The following is a 17,939-nucleotide window of genomic DNA, read 5'->3' as shown; positions in this document are numbered from 1 at the left end:
TTGAATTGGTTTATGAAGCAGCAAGGTCTCTGGGCAATGAACTCTGCTGGTACTGGCTACAAAGTTTTCATGTGCAATTAGACTTCTCTAAAAAGTAATCACTTTTTGATCAGTAAATCATTCTATCATATATTGCATACAGGTTTCTCAAGGAGGCTTACTAATCACCATAAATTTCAGAATATTCCAGTGATATGCATTTACTATACTAGACATTGCAGAAGAAAACAGATTGAAAAGCCAAGTGTCTTGCCCTCAGATCCCTTAAATAGTCTGTGTCAGATTCAAATTGTTCTTTATAGTAATGAAAAGGAAGGCTGCTTAATAGCTAAGCACCAGATTGATATTGAGAGATGTCAAGTCACTTCTTTCCCATACACCTTTTTTTGTGGCTGGCATGCTTCCAGATATCTCCAGGTTCATTCCTAGTACAACTGGGTGAAACTAATTAGACAGGAGCAAGATCTGTGACTCCTTAGACAAGGACAGAAAGTGTCAAAGTAATCCAGCCACACACAGCACGAGCAAGTACTGCCTGTACAGTAATGTTGTTTTCCATATGAACAAATGGAAAAATAACTTCTCTCTAAATTGCCAACTGTTTAGTCTTAGACAATAGGAGCTAAAGCACATGTTAATCCAAGTAGATGACACACTTTACACAAGGCAGTTGATTCCACCTTTCCTTTCAAAGTATAAAATGATTTCACATCAAGGCAGTCTCGGAGCCCCAAGAATGTGGGCACCAGCCCATCTCACACTAACTGTGAAAAACAGGGACCTGCAATTTACAGGAACAGCAATATGGATCTCGGTCTTATGGAATTAAAAATGTGAAAGCAGAGACATAATGGAGTGATGTTGGCTTTGACTTCATAATTCCTTTGGTTCTGTGTTTCAATAGACTTATTCAAAAACTTGCTTAATAAAAGAACGCACCTCATGCATATGGGCTCCTAATATACTATGTTGATTTCAGCCTTTCTTTATATGTTCTCTGGCCAGTGCAGTGCAATTCAAATCACACATTAGCTTCAACCTTTTCATTCAATCAGCTGTCAAATACATAGTATACGTTGAAATATCTTTCCTTCTCTACAAGTAAGCAAAATTTAAGATTAACAGAAAGGACCTCTGGGTCAGGCTTAGAAAAATGGTACAGAAAAGATCTGGCTTTTCAAGCATTCCTCTATACCCTGTATATGTTCTTCTACAGCTTTCCCAGTATCAGTAAGTCTGTTCATCTCAGGGGGATTACATTTGATAGCATATTTAGTTCACAGGACTAGCACGGTTACATTAAACAGAGGCTGCTAATAAAACATTACATCTCCCTCCCCCTGGCACTCCATTTGCCATGATGTAAAAGGCAGACACCCCATAGAGAAATTAATCAGAAAGAAGGAGAATGAATCTAAGGAGTGAAAATTAAAGACCCCATGACATCTACATCCATCTACTACATCCAGACGAAACAGTGTCCCAAAACTCAAGGATGTATTAAGATCCTTCTGAGAGATGGAAGTGGTTATAGAATTCAGCATATTATCATCAATATAAATTATAGTTATTTAAATGGAAAGATTTCTCTTTGCTCATCACTGAAGCTCCACAGAGAGTACAATGTCTTTTAGAGGAAAGCACACCTGTTTTGCTCTGCAAAGTGATGAAAAAGCTTAAAGGCAGATCCTGTAGAGGCAGTGTCAGTCTGACTGCGGTAAAGCCATTCTGCTTTACCTCCACTAAGGTTACAGCCTAAGAATATACATTTCCCATAAAGGGAAATCTGAAGAAGTGACTGTGTTCAAAGAAAGAGACATAACTGGGTGTCCCCAAATCCCAAATTTGGTCTAACTGCTCTCAAAGCTTTTCAGCACCAGAACTATTCCAACATAAGTACCTAAAACTGTCTTAAGGACATCTTCACTTACGCTTAGCCCTTAACCAGATACTCATCTGTCAGCATCCATACAAAAAGGTGCCTGCAGAATCTATTGAGGCTATATATGGGAAGGATCCCAAACGCCTGGGCTAACAAGTTTGGCTGAAATGGATAAACCTGGATAGAATGCAAAAGAAGCAATCTTGGCTTTAAGGACACATGCATTATTCTAACCTTTATAGACTTGAACTTGTAGCACAGAGGACAGCTTTAACCAGCAAGGGAAATAGTAAGATGTGGACAAAGTGCACGCATTGTGCAGCATGTTTTAAACAACCATGCAGGTACACAGGTTTTGCAACTCCCTAACTAAATGCTGGGATTTAAATTAATGACATGTGAGCAAATTATATGCAAGAAAAACCTCATGAACGTTAGCTCCTACAGACCGTACTAGATTTATGAAGCAATAACCAGATTAGAGCTTCCTTAAAAAGGAATTTATTAGAGCAGGGTGTGAAATGCTACTTCCAAATCTCTTACGCCTGATTCAGCTAGAAGACCTGAACTTCGAGTGAGGAGTAGGGAGAGAAAGACCCCTAAGTAAATCACAGTGCTCCACAATCCAGGATACAGAGTAAACACAATATCCTTGCTGTATAAATTAAGTTACATCACTTCAGGTGTCCGCATAGGAATAGGACTGAATCAGCCATGCAAGCCTAGTTTTTTTTAGCAAAGGCTTTAATTTTCACCAAAATAAAAGCTTAACTTTATTTTAAATTTAAGCTCCCCTCTTCTAGACACACAGAGCAACCTTAAGTCACTTTAACGGAGACTGCAAAAATCCCAACAGGACAAGAATTTTAGTATAAAGCTGCTTCTATTCTCAAACACGAAGATTATTCCAATCTTGGCAGCTCTGAGTCAGACATCACAACTGGGCCTTGAGACATCATTAAACAAGTATTAACGTAGGATGAGGACTATATTACAGGCTCTTGCTAGACAGTCTCATACTTCCTGTGTCACAAAAGCTGTTACTTGCTGAAACAAGTTGCCGCATACCAGAAGATAGATAGGAAACACCAAATTTAGAGCCGAGTTTCAAAACACACATCATAATTTATTCAGACTGAAAAAAATTCTTACCTCATGCTCTTGCAGACTGCTGAGTTGAGGAGAATACAGTGATCTTGCCTCCTCTGCAGGAAAGACAGTAGTATCAGACTGTTTGAGGGTGGAAAGGGTCTTCCCACATATTTTGAAGTCCTGTTTGTATTCACACTCCAGTAAAAGTCAATCATGGCAAAGACTGCAACCAAAAAACAAGACAGACAGTGCTCCCATGAGTTGCTATCACTGTAAGCCAACTACTTGTCAGGAACATCTTTGGTACAGTCCTGCCTAGTTACAGAAAATGTGCACCAAGTCCTGCCACCAAAGCACCAGAGGAACAAACTGCAGCAAACAATTACTTTGCTACAAGATTCAAGTCTGCCTTTCTCACTTTGTCTCTCCAAATGCTCCATCTTCATAACAGCTTCCTTACCTTTCTGCCACTGCATATGCAAAAGACAGCCAACAACTAACCAGTTGCCCAGGCCCTGCATTTTTCAGAAAAGCCCCTCTGAGCATCCCGGCTAATAAGGAGCCCTCTGTTTAAATTTACTAAACAACCCAGTGACCAAGCAGCCTCCTATTATTTCATCTGTAGCATTCTGTTACTGGAGCTACTTCATTTAACAAATTTCACTAGATCATAGAATAATTTAAATTGGAAAAGACCTTTAAGATCATTGAGTCCAACCATTAACCTAGCACTACCAAGTCCATCACTAGACTATGTCCCTAAGTGCCACACCTGCACGTCTTTTAAATACCTCCAGGGATGGTGACGCAACCACTTCCCTGGGCAGCCTGTTCCAATGCTTGGCAACCCTTTCAGTGAAGAATTTTTTCTTAATATCCAGTCTAAACCTCCCCTGGTGCAACTTGGGGCCATTTCCTCTTGTCCTATCACTTGTTACTTGGGAGAAGAGACTCCTACTTTGCTACAACCTCCTTTCAGGTAATTGTAGAGAGCAATTAGGTCTCCCCTCAGCCTCCTCTTTTCCAGGCTAAACAATCCCAGCTCCCTCAGCCGCTCCTCATAAGACTTGTGCTCTAGACCCTTCACCAGCTTTGTTGCCCTTCTCTGAACATGCTCCAGAACCTCAATGTCCCTGTAGTAAGGGGAGGAAAACTGAACACAATATTCAAGGTGGGGCCTCACCAGTCCTGAGTACAGGGAGACAATCACTTCCCTAGTCCTGCTGGCCACACTATTTCTGATACAAGCCAGGATCCTGTTGGCCTTCTTGGCCACCTGGGCACTCTGCTGGATCAAATTCAGCCAGCTGTCGACCAGCACCCCCAAGTCCTTTTCTGCCAGGCAGCTTTCCAGCCACTCTTCCCCAAGCTTGTATCACTGCATGGGGTTGTTGTGACCCAAGTGCAGGACCCAGCACTTGGCCTTGTTGAACCTCACACCATCGGCCTCAGCCCATTGGTCCAACCTGTCCAGATCCCTCTGTCAAGCCTTCCTACCTTCAAGCAGACCAACACTCCCACACAACTCGGTGTCATCTGCAAACTTACTGAGGGTGCACTAAATCCCCTTGTCCAGATCATTGATAAAGATAGTAAACAGAACTGGATCACCACTTACTTATACATCAGACACCTGATAGTAACAGCTCCTCCCAATATTACATTATAAGAGACTTCCAACACCACCATCAATAGAACAACAGCACACCACATGAAAGCACTATGGCTATGTCCAATGCTGTCCTAGTACTTAATTTTTCTAAAAGTGGCAAAACTTATCTTGGGCTGTGGCTGTAGTTATGTCTGCAATACCAAGATATCTCATTCCACCACTGCAGTGATAGCAAGGTGCTATCCTGGTTACGTGATAGGAAACAACAAGTACAAAGGGAGTGTTCAAGTAACATCATTTAGTAAAATTATTTATGCTACAGGTCTTCTGGGATTTAAGAAACATCCCAAATACATCCTATAAACGTTATGGTACTGTCATTGTAAAAGACAGGAGGGGAAAGGATGAGAATATTTGTAACAAGTGTTCATGGCAGATTAAGTCAAGATGACTACCTATGCTTAAATGTTGTTTGGAGGATGTTGGTTTATTTACCTCATAAAGGGCGTAGGTAAACTACTAGATCTTGGTGCTGATCAGCATTACACATGCAAACACTGCAAAATATTAACTAAGTGAAATAAAGTGAGTTGGAAGTTGCCATGTGTTTCTGACTTTGTTTAATGCCAGATTTTTGTAAATTAACACTCACTGGCTTACTCTTGGCATTTCCCTTGGTTATTTTCCACTACAACCGTATGAAACATTAGGCATTATTTCATTACTGTGTTCAGTTCTACAGTTCTCTCTCTTCTTATGTTACTATCACAAGAACAGTAGAAGGAGGGCTATTCCCTATACCTTTTAAAAAAAGGTCTGGCCCCATAGGCACTTGTGAATAGAAACGCAAAGGTTTTTTGCCCTTGGCACATTAATCCGTTCCCTAATACAGCGGGCAAACAATAATTAAGATAAAAGCTTAGGTATATGAATAACTTTCACTACATGTTAGACTGATGTCAAGGGTAACTTCACTCAAGGGTTAATAATCTGCCCAGGGTTGAGGCCTGTGTGAAATGTCAGGGTTTATCTGAAGCTGTAAGGAAGACTTGTTCTAGCTTTCAACACCAGCAAATAAAACACTTTATTTTAACAAGTTCACAAAGCAAAGCAATGCAATTTTGTTGCTACCACAGTTTTCTGCCTGAATGTGTCTGTGCGTATAATAAAATGAATCATTTAGTCCACATCGGCTTTCCCCAGGAATGTGACAATACCCAATTGTAAAAATATCAGTGAATTCCAACCTGAGGCAAATTTAGCAGAATTCAGATTTGCTAGTTTTACAGAGACAGTACAAGTATCCTTTCCTCAGAAGCACATTTTTGTCCTGTAAATAACATTTCTGCATTTGATTCAAGATGTTTGCACAGGTCCAGGCAACATTAGACTGGTAGCTCTGGGATGTGGTGTATTTTCCAACAGCCAGAATGAGGAACAAGGAGCCAAGTCTACTACCTACTAGCTTCACTGACTTGTGTGCTTTTGCTCTTCCTCAATTACCCTCAATAGCACTTCTCTAGTAATAGCTTGCTTCAGTGTTTGCAAAATATACTGAGTACTAGGCACTGTGCACCTAAATACATATACTAACAATTCTTCTTCACAGTAGGGTGCTCAGCTCTGAAAACAAAGTATTTTGGCATGAGAAAAGGCTTAACTGAAAACCTCTTCTCAGACTAAATGCTTTAGTTCAGACTGACAATTTACATTGGAAGAATTCACATCCACTTCAGGCTTAGATGTACTTCAAACTAACAGAACTTTTTGCACTACTACGAGAATAAGAGAACTCTGGTAGGAAATACACATATCAGCACTTTCTTTTCCCTTTAACCACAGTGCAGGCTTTGAAGCGGCAACAAATGAGAACAGGTGTATTTTGTAAACAAATTTCTACATCAACTTGCAAGATTCCCATGCAAAGTGATTAAAAGACTCATCATCTTCCTTACCATAAAGAGTAACAAAAATAAACAATTTTATTTTTTCCAAGATATTAAGTTGATCAATTAGGCCTATTGCAGAAAGACTTGAATTAGCCTGATTAGTCTCAGCTACTTAAATTCAGAAACAGATGCCTCCCTTTGCAAGACTGGTGATTAAAGGCTGCATTCACAAAAAAAGAAATTGGATTACGCACACTTAAGACAATACCTACCATTTTTCAGCCCTCCCCCACCAGCAGATGGCCTGTACAATTAGTGACTTCAAAAAATTCTCACTAAAACTCCTCCAAAGCCAAGACATGACTGCCCTCACTTCTAGAGACAAAGGTATGTACAAGCCAAGACTATTTTCAAATGTTCTCATATTAGGACTGATCACAGAGGTCAAGAAAGCCATTCAAACCATTTACACAGGGGTGCAAATCAAAATACAGCGCTTGCATGTTCCCAAAAGAGTCACCCATATGGCTACTAGCAGCACGGGAGAGGCAGAAGAATAATATAGGAGGCTCAGCAGCAAATAAAATCCACATCTCACCCTCATAACACTCCAGCCAGCACAAGCAAGTGAGAAAGCCAGAACTCAAACACAAAATGGCTCATTATCTACCCCAGAAGGCACAGCACTGCCAAGGCTGCTCTTTATCAAGTCCTTAACAGGTGTAAAATTAGCACTCGTTATTAAAGACAATGGAGTTACATGTATTGCCAGCAGCTGAAGAAATGTGCTAGAATTGTTTTCACCTCCAGTTAATTCGCTACCATTCAATAATGCACATGAAGCCCGTAAATTAGGGAAGTGCTTTCTGAAGCATGGCAGTGAGTTAAGCCAGTGTGTAAGCTTCCTTTCTAAACACAGGTGCTTTCCTGAATTACAGCCAAAGGACCAAATTCTCTTTTCATCAATCCTGATGTAAGTTCAAACAAACTAAGTTTACCTGAGTGTACTCTCAGGTAAAGCTGCGCCAATGTAATCCGTATCCAGAATCTGGAGCTGTAAGAAATCCTCATAAGCAAATTCCAGGACAGAGTTATTTTCAGCTTTTCTAACCCCACTGAACACAGATCGACTGGCTGTACCAATACCCTCTCTTCTCAACTACTTACAATTCATTCCTGGAAGCAAAGGCGTTATTTACTGAGAGAAGCAAAACCCTATTTCAGATGTATCTCATTACGGGAGATGACCTCAGGTTTAGGACTAGAAGTCACTGAATCACTCAGGAGTATGTTGCTTCATTGCGTATTTTTCTGGCTTAATACCATGCTCAACTTTTTAGAAGCAAATTACTTAGATTCATACTGCACACAGGAACTCTTCTCACCGCTGAGCCATTTTTATTCAATAGTGCTGTACATATGACCACTCTCCCCCTTATCCTCAGTAACTGGGAGGAGGGTTGGCCGCCATCAAACAAATATGACCAAGGACAGAAATCTCAGTGATAATTACGTTCCCACCGGGCTTCATGAAAACTGGCAGCGAGATAGAGGAGGAAATTAACTCCTCCACCAAGGGAAGGGCGGATGCAAGTCAGGCATCAAGCAGTCCCTGCGGCAGCAATTGGCCAGGCAGCCAGCATGCGAATTGCTCTGCACTAGCCACAGCACACGCTGCCTTTTGTCTGCCGGGGTTGTTGCTGGGGACGTGTCAGGAGCTTCACTTTAGTAGCTGTAAGAAACCATGCTTCTCTGCTTCTCCTGACAGATACCATGCACAGCCTGAAGTGCAAACCCTGGGGCAAAGCTCTCATGCATTAATACGCTCTATTACTGGTATGTGTGGGAACAGTACTGGTCTAAGGGAGAACAATAAACTCAGAGATAGTTACTAATAGCCGCAGGTTCTCTTCTGTTGTAGTTGTTCTGCAGTCTTCCTATTGTCATTTCATGATGCAGTCAGAACATGTCTGAAACACCCAATATAAAAAGCAAACTGTGTTTCTATTCAAAGGCCTCTGGACAAGTTCAAGTTTGGACAAAATGGGGGGAAAAAAAAACCCTGTTTGCTAAGGTATGAAGCATCTTACTGCTGTCCTTGGTTCATCACGCATCTTAGAAAAGGCGAAAATCAACACAAAACAAATAAAAAGAGCAATTTGTCTTTATACAGAGTAAATCTCCAGCTCTCGTTGGATTGCTTGGTGTGGTGAGTCACCAGCACACTGCCAGGGCTGTCAAGTCGTCACTCAAGCTGGCTACAGTACAAAGCCGAGTCCTTCCACATAGTCACCGCTCCCCTCTGTGTGCAGAAGAGCTGCAAGAAAAGACTACAGCCTTTTCACTCCTTGTTCCAAATGCACAGTGAAATCTGTTATTTCTTCACTGGTCTCACATCGCTCTGGGCAATGGGAGTGATCGTAATCTGACGCATGTAAATGCTAACGAAACCCCCATCTTGACATTAAGTGGTTTAAAATTTAAGGTACAAGAAACAGCAACTGCAGTAAATAAGGACAAAAAATGGACATGTTCCAGGTGGCCCACACTGGCACTGACATCTGTAACATTGCTAAAACTAGACCTGTGACTTTTCAAAGACTGAGAAATAGCAGGAGAACTTGAATCATAGTCTGGTTGCCACAGATACTTCTGTCAACCAGTGGAGCTACTCCGTCAGGCACTGTCCCTCTCCCCAGCCTACAGGTGTGCACTCCAGAAACAAAAAGCAGCAACGGGTCCCTTAGAAGAGTATGTGCCAACACGTTACAGACTGGCAAAACACATCAGGCATTCACTCTGATAAGATGATGGCACAACAGAGGCAGGGCTGATGCAACACATTTGTAAACACAAAGCCACGCTGGCTTTGTTGAAGTATTGCCACATTTTAAACTTACATACAAACAGCACAACTACTGCCTGTGCAGCTTATTGCTGTGGGAGATTACAGTTAAATTACCCCTTGCAAAGTATCGGGAGCTCTGTGTAAACAGCAACACAGTGGAAGCCACTTGAAATGCATGCAACAACTTGCATGTGTCGTAGAGTGCTGGGAGTAGCGCTACATCTTCTCATTTCCCGTCGGCTGGAAAATTATTAAGTAGCTGTGTATATGCATGGAGCAGAGAGAGAAGGGAAGGCAGGGCACTAGCATTTCCAAAGGTTCCCAGTTAGTTTGCATATGGTGCTGTCAGACTGCTGTGCTCGTTTCCAGCCTGATTATTAACACTGCTAATGGAGAAAGGCCTTGGAGGGCAAGGACTGCACAGATGCATGCCTCGTGGCATACGGAGCCAAAATTCCTGGCCATATTCCCAACAAATACAAACCTATCTATTATATTAGCTGATCTTACATTGCATCCATACCATGAGCACCATAAAGGGGTAAATTTCATGAAGCTTTCGAACTTCCATATACAATTTACACACCCGAAAAGGGATCTTTAGTACCTACGGCAAACCAGTCAGTGGGTTGTCAGTATGTCTGCAAGTCCCTCCTGACAGAGTAGCTTCCCTAATTTCTGATTTTAAAGAAAAAGTAAATGAGATGTGTCATCGAATTTTAATGTTTTGATGCTATTTCAGAGCTCGGTTTGTGTTGCGTTGGCTGTCAAGGACAACTCCATGAAGCAATTTCAGCATTCAAACTGGAGAAGGGAATTTTTCTAAAGTCACAGGACCTTTGAAGAGTGCTCCAAGGCACACCAAGAATATACCAGACCTTAGCTTGCTGATCCACTGCATTATTTTTTTCCAAACAGTAGATTAATAAGGCAACATAATAAGCTCCGAATACGTAAACCAAGAAAAATAGTTGGTTTCTGCATTCAACACTTTCCCTCAGCAGCCTACCAGGTACTTTATAGAGAAATCCCATGCAAACAGTAGCCATCTTGTTGTGGCTCTTTGGAGTATGGATATGTGGTGCATATGCATTATTTCAGTAGTTGCCTAAAAAATAATCTTAAAAAATCCTAGCAGTGTGAAGTTCTATCTTTTGAACTTGGATTTAGTAATCATAGAATAGAATCATAGAATATGTTGGGTTGGAAGGGACCTTTAAAGGTCATCTAGTCCAAGCCCCCTGCAGTAAGCAGGGACATCTTTAACTAGATCAGGTTGCTCAGAGCCCCATCAAGCCTGGCTTTGAATGTCTCCAGGGATGGGGCCTCCACCACCTCTCTGGGCAACCTGTTCCAGTGTCTCACCACCCTCATTGTGAAAAACTTCTTCCTAATGTCTGATCTAAACCTACCCTGCTCTAGTTTAAAATCGTTGCCCCTCGTCCTATCACTACATGCCCTTGCAAACAGCCCCTCCCCAGCTTTCTTATAGGCCCCCTTCAGGTACTAGAAGGCCGCTCTAAGGTCTCCCCGGAGCCTTCTCTTCTCCAGGCTGAACAACCCCAACTCTTTCAGCCTGTCTTCATAGCAGAGGTACTCCAGCCCTCTGATCATCTTTGGGGCCCTCCTCTGGACCCGCTCCAACAGGTCCGTGTCCTTCTTGTGCTGAGGGCACCAGAGGTGGACACAGTACTCCAGGTGGGGTCTCACGAGAGCAGAGTAGAGGGGCAGAATCTCCCTTCTGGATCTGCTGGCCACGGTTCTTTTGATGCAGCCCAGGATGCGATTGGCCTTCTGGGCTGCAAGTGCACATTGTCAGCTTGTGTTCAGCTTTTCATCCACCACTACCCCCAAGTCCTTTTCCAAAGGGCTGCTCTCTATCACGTCATCCCCTAGCCTGTATTGATAATGAGGATTGTCCCAACCCAAGTGCAGGACCTTGCACTTGGCCTTGTTGAACTTAATAAGTTTTGCTCGGGACCACCTCCCTAGCTCATCCAGGTCCCTCTGGATGACATCCTGTCCCTCTGGCATGTCGACCGCACCACTCAGCTTAGTGTTGTCGGCAAACTTGCTGAGGGTGCACTTGATCCCACTGTCTATGTCATTGACAAAGATGTTGAACAGCACCGGTCCCAGTACGGATCCCTGAGGGACACCACTTGTCACCCCTCTCCATCTGGACATCAAGCCATTGACCACCACCCTCTGGATGCGACCAGCCAGCCAGTTCCTTCTGCACCAAACAGTCCACCCATCAAATCCGTATCTCTCCAACTTAGAGAGAAGGATGTTGTGGGGGACCATGTCAAAGGCCTTGCAGAAGTCCAGATAGATATATCCGTAGCTCTCCCCTTGTCCACTGATGCAGTCACTCCATTGTAGAAAGCCACTAGGTTGGTCAGGCAGGACTTGTGAAGTCATGCTGATTGTCTCAAATCACCTCCATGTCTTCCATGCGCCTTAGCATAGCTTCTAGGAGGATCTGTTCTGTGATCTTCCCATGCACAGAGGTGAGGCTGACAGGGCGGTAGTTCCCATGGTCCTCCTTTCTACCCTTTTTAAAAATGGGTGCGAAGTGTCCCTTTTTCCAGTCGCCAGGGACTTCACCTGACTGCCATGACTTTTCAAGTATCATGGAGTATCTCATCAGGTCCCATAGATTTGTGTATATTCAGGTTCCTCAGGTGGTCACGAGCCTTGTCTTCACTTATAGTGGGAGGGACTTTGTTCCGCAGGTCCCCATCTTATGGTCCTTTAAACCGGGAGGCGTGAGGAGAGAGGCTGTCAGTAAAGACCAAGGCAAAAAAATTGTTCAGAACCTCAGCCTTCTCCTCATCAGTTGTTACCAGTTTGCCATTCTCAGTCATCAGGAAGGGCACGCTTTCTTTGACCTTCCTTTTCTGGTTTACATACCTGGAGAAGCCCTTCTTGTTATTCTTAGCATCCCTTGCCAAGTTCAGCTCCAGCCACGCCTTGGCCTTCTTGACCTCGTCCCTACATACCCAGGCAGCATCCCTATGCTCTTCCCAGGACACCTGATACTGCTTGAACTGCCTGTGCATTTCCTTCTTGCCTTTTAGTTTGACCAGCAGATCCCAACTCAGCCATGCTAGTCTCCTCCCTTTCTTACTTGATTTCTTACACCTGGGGATCGAGAGCTCTTGTGCTCTATGGAAAGCATCCTTGAAGATCTGCCAGCTCTGTTCTGCCCCCTTGTTCCTGAGGACCGTTTCCCAGGGGGTCCTATTGACTAACTCCTTGAACAGCTGGAGGTTTGCTTTCCTAAAATTCAGGGTCCTGATTAGGCTCTTCATCTGTTACGTATCCCTCAGGACTGTGAACTCCACCAGTGCGTGGTCACTGCAGCCCAGGCTGCTTCCAATCCTGACATCCCCAATGAGCTCACTGGCACTGGTGACTATGAGGCCCAGTATGGCATCCCCTCGGGTAGGGCTGTCTATTTCCTGTCTTAGGAAGTTATCATTGAGGCACTCTACAGCTCGCCATGTTACTTTTCCAGCAGATGTCAGGGTGGTTGAAATCCCCCAGCAGGACAAGAGCCTTTGAACGTGATGCCTCCTGTAGCTGGACAAAGAAAGCTTCATCAGTAGGTTCCCCTTGATCAGGTTGCCTGTAGTAGACACCAACCACAAGGTTTCCCACATTGCCTCGGTCTCTAATTCCTACCCATAAGCTTTCACCTTCCTCTTGGCTGTTCTTTAGGGACATCTCTTCACACTCTATCCCTTGCTTAACATAGAGGGCAACACCTCCACCCCTCCTTCCTCATCTGTCCCTTCTGAACAGCCTGTAGCCATCGATAGCCACACTCCAGTCATAGGATTCATCTCACCAGGTTTCAGTAATGGCCACTATGTCATAGCTTTCCAGCAGCACAGTAGCTTCCAGCTCCTCCTGTTTGTAGCCCATGCTGCATGCATTCGTATAGAGGCACTTCAGCCAGGCTGTTGGCTGTGACGCCTTCTTAGAAAAGCACCCCTTAGGGTGTTTCACAGGTTCCCCTGCTGACTTGAACTACCTCAGGAGCCTCTGGCTCATCTCCGTAAGACTTTGGCTGTGAACTAGCATCCCCAGCATGCCTCAGGGCAACAGGTCGAAGGCCCTTCCTAGCACCCTGTTCCCTCTAACCCTGATGTGATGTCCCACAGCTTGTCACAGACAAGCCTAATATTATCATCCCCCTCCCCCTTCACATCTAGTTTTAAGCCCTGTCGATCAGCCCCGCAATCTCTTGGGCAAAGACCCTCTTCCCCCTTTGAGAAAGGTGTCTCCCATCAAATGACAATAAGCCCGGTGCCATGTAGGCCATTCCGTTGTCAAAAAACCCAAAACTGTCAGCAACACCAGCCACAGAGACATGTATTAATGGATTGGATGTGCCTGTTCCTTCCAGTGTCACTGCCTACAATCGGAAGGAGTGAGGAGAAAGTAACTTGTGCCCCAGACTCCTTTACCAACCTTCCCAAGGCCCTGAAGTCCCCTTTGATTGTTCTTGGTGTGCGAGTTGAGCTTCATCTCCACCTACAGGGAAAATCAGTAATGGGTAATAGTCTGAGGACTGTATCAAACTAGGGAGTTTCCTAGTTATGTCCTTAACCTGGGCTCCAGGAAGACAGCAGAATTCCCTGTGAGGAGGGTCTACCCGGCATATTGGACCCTCAGTTCCCCTCAGGATGGGGTCACCAATGACTACAACCCTTTTCTTCCTTGTGGGTGTGGTAATAATACAGGCAGTACGCCTTTCTGACTGTGGAGATGTATCTAGTGTGGATTGCCCATCATCCACATCCTCATTTGACTGGCCTTCCTCGTTCAGTACCTCATTATCTGTTGTTCAGAGGTACTGAGGGGGATGGGAGGGGCAAGGAGAGGGTTTGCCCACTGCCTCAACCGTCCATTCACTCCCTTCATTTAGGCTTCTACCTGGCAGGAGCAGGGTATAGGGGCCTCTTGATGCCGGCTGCTTTCTGCTAGGTGCTCCTGTTTCTGTTTCAAGGAGGGCAGAGCCTGGCTCCACCAGTCTACTTCTTCCCCAGCCTAATACTTGTTAACCTTTCAACTTCCTATCTCAGCTCTGCCACCAGGCTGAGCACATCATCTACCCGTTCGCAACCTATGCAGCGGTTCCCATAGCTGCCTCCCGTTGCCGGTGAAAGGCTCCAGCACTCCCTGCAGCTCGTGACCTGGACGGCCGTCTGTCTCTGGGGGAGCTCCGTCTGGGTTCCCACATCCTTTCTGGCTGAGGCTGAGCCCACAACCTTCTTGCGGGTGGATGCCATAGCTAAGGTCTTTAGCCCCTTAGAGAGTGGGGTGACTGCCTATGTCGTGGTGCTCTCAAGCGACGCCGGCTCACCCCTCGTTCGCTCAAGTGCTGCGCTCCCGAAAGGCTTCTTTTATGAGGGGGCGGGGAGGGGAACTTACGCCTCGTTTCGATTTGCCGCCGGGGGCGCTGGCTCCGCCCCGCGCCTCCTCAGCTGTCACCAGCCCACGGAAATCCCGGGTACCGGCCCGGCCTGGCCGCTTTTCCAGGCTTCGAAAAGCCCTCAAAACGAGCCCCTTTGCCGGCCTTTTTTGCCGCGATTCCCTTCCCCAGTACGGACTTACCTGCACTGGAGCCGGTCTCCTCGGCGAGGGACCGTTGGCGTGTTTACGCCTCGTTTAAATCTGCCGCCGGGGGGGGGGGGGGGGAGGGGGGGGCCGCTGGCTCCGCCCCGCCCCCGGCTGGCTCCGCAGCACCAAGCTCCCAGCCTGAGTCAAACCGAGTGTTTGAGTCCTAGGTGTGAACTCCATTCCCAGTTTTTCTACCAGGCAGCTTTCCTTTACCAACCCTTCCCTCTTCCTGCTGCATCCTCGCCGGGCAGAGGCCAGCCCCCATTGCACAACATCTAACGGCAAACTGCATTTACAATCGGAATATTAGTGAAGAAGAGCTCGAAGAAAAGGTGGAGATACTTTAAGGTATCGAAGAGCAAATCAGAGACAGCGTGAGGCATCCAAAGAGGCAACAGTAGGAAGAAAAGACGATGCTCTACTGAACACTAAGAGCTGGCAAAAGGAGGAAACAGGGCAACTTTGCGTTTGCAAATGTGTGTTATATAATTGCTACATCAAAGCTATACATAGGGGTTTTGCAAATGATTTGGTTGGTAGGACTCTCAGCAGAAATGTGACCAAGGATATACATGGAGAGGAGCAGCACATGGCTGCCCTCGCTCTTCTCCAGCGCTTTGTGCCTGCCCAGCATGCACGGCTTTTGCAAGGAAGTGCGCAGTCCAGGCACTGGCATTTTCTTCTGTTATGGATGTATCTGTATACATTATTACATTTTCCTCCTTCTGTTTCTCTCCCCAAAAGCCGAAGGGAAAGCAAAGCATTTCCTGTCATACAAGTAAATAACATGTCTTCACTTTGAAAACTAGGCAATTTGAAAATGGGATCCCATCGGAGCCTGTCTGCAGTGTTTCAGCTGCCGCAGCTGAAGGTTTTGCTCCGTAGTCAGCACAGGACATTGTGAGACGCATTTTTAACTGCTACATGCTCAATTTGGAGAGAAACAGAGTAGTCCACTTTGTCCTTCCCCCTCACACCCTGTCTATTTAGGCTAAAAAATTGTGTTTGTACAGCACTTAGCCCCATGAGACCGAAGCCTTTAGGTACAAATGTAACTCATTTAAATGGTAATGTACAACAAAATGAGTGGCACCCTTCAAAACAAGCGGCATTTGTAAGTATATCTGTGCCAGGTGCTGACAAATGGAGGGTCATTGTTACAGATGCAGGGAAAGGTCTTGCTGAGCCAATATTTAAAAGTCAGTTTTTCCAGTCAAAGGCCAAACTCTAAAACGTCCGCTTATTTCTCCACTGCCTGTGCCCTGGAGCACTGCGCCTGCCTCCCAGAGAGAAGCACATTAGGACTCCAAAGGTATTTCCCATACAAGATCAGATCAATTAAAATGTGCTTTAAATATAGTCACGTGAGCTGTGTCAGGAGCTCTGCAGCCCTGATTAGGTCCCTGACACTCTGAAGCGCAGAATCTGAGGCAATCTGCTGACCTCGCCTAGGAGAGCCAGATAACAAGGAGGCACAAACCTGCTTTTTCACTACCCTGGGACTGAAGGCTTTGCTCCTTCTGGCTATGTAATATTGCTGTAATACCAGTGGTGCCAGGAGTTAACTAATGACCTGGTTCTTTTACTGAAGTCAACAGCAAAGCTCCAAAAATGAGACTTTTGAAAGTCCGGACAAGCTCTTTCAGCCGTCCCAGGGAGACCAGGCAGCACAGCGTGTGCTGCTGCCTTCCTTTGCCAGACCTGATAGGATGCTCCCACAGAAATGTTTACATTAAAGAAATAAATGAAGCAAAACCTTTGCAGAATTAAGCTATTCTCGCTCATGCTGGGACCTGGGCTGTCCACTTGGAAAATAAATCAACTAAACAAAAGCTGTCTCAGGGAGACCTCCTTACCACCAAGGTCCTAATCTGTACAGAATATGTTAATATAAAAGCCCAGCAAGTGAATTATGCTACTGAATAAGTCTTGATGCAGTGGAGAGAAGGCAGAAATGTTATTTGTATCTTCTATAAGAACATCTCTTTACTGTCCATCCCCTACTGAGATGTAGTCATGACAGCTGCCCTTCCCTCTCATATGGGAGCAATGCAACAGTCAGAAGCAAAAGACGTATAAAAAAGGTAAAAGCAGGCTGCTGAGGAAGTGTGCATCACCCAGAGTCCCTGTGTGGGTTGCTCTGGAAGATTCCCCTCCTTTTGCCACCATGCTCCTGCTCTCCCCCCCCCCAGGCTTGTGGGGAGAGTCCTGGGAAGGGAAACAATGAGTGAAGTAATGGGCTCCTGTGTAGGCTGTTGTAAGGTTACTGTCCTGCCAAACAAACCCCACCACCAGGCAGTTCCCCTGCAGGTCTGATAATAAATCTCTCTGAACATCTACACTGTCAAGAGTTATGTCTTAGTCTTTGTATTCCACAAGCAGATTTCTGCAAGTCAAATTCTGCGTGAAGCCATGAGATGCTACATACAGGAGCAGCCTGGGAGGCAGTTTCTGCTTTCTAAGTTGCACTTGTGACACCATTGCACATCAACAGACTCATTCTTTCCTTTCTCCCAAATACCACTGATAAGTAAAATATTTTCAGCGGGATTTTCATCTGGTGAAAGCCAGCATACCTCCACTGAACCACTGCTAAAGCAATTTACACCATCTGAAGCCCTGGAGCAAAAAAAATCCAAGTCAATGGGATGTAAGCCAAAATTGGAGTGTTTTGCTGGATACAAACCAGATTTACTTGTTTGCTTAAACAGGTGCCTAAGTGCTCTAGTGAATTGGGGCCCAAATACGGCACCATTTTTTATTTGCGTCCACTTCTGCCAGCTTGGACATCTGATACAGAGGTCATCTTATAGCTAACATTTTTGCCTTAAACCCTGCCTATAGCCACAATATAGAACAGCTGCCTGTGGAGTTATGTTCCACACATAACTTTAAAAATAAAATGCAAGTGACTGGAAAACGTGGGTTTATAACTAGAAACAGAATACATGAGTACCTTGAAATAGAAACAAATGAAACACT

This window comes from Rissa tridactyla, chromosome 4, assembly GCF_028500815.1.
Source record: "Rissa tridactyla isolate bRisTri1 chromosome 4, bRisTri1.patW.cur.20221130, whole genome shotgun sequence".
NCBI lineage: Eukaryota > Metazoa > Chordata > Aves > Charadriiformes > Laridae > Rissa > Rissa tridactyla.
This window is presented reverse-complemented; position numbering follows the sequence as displayed.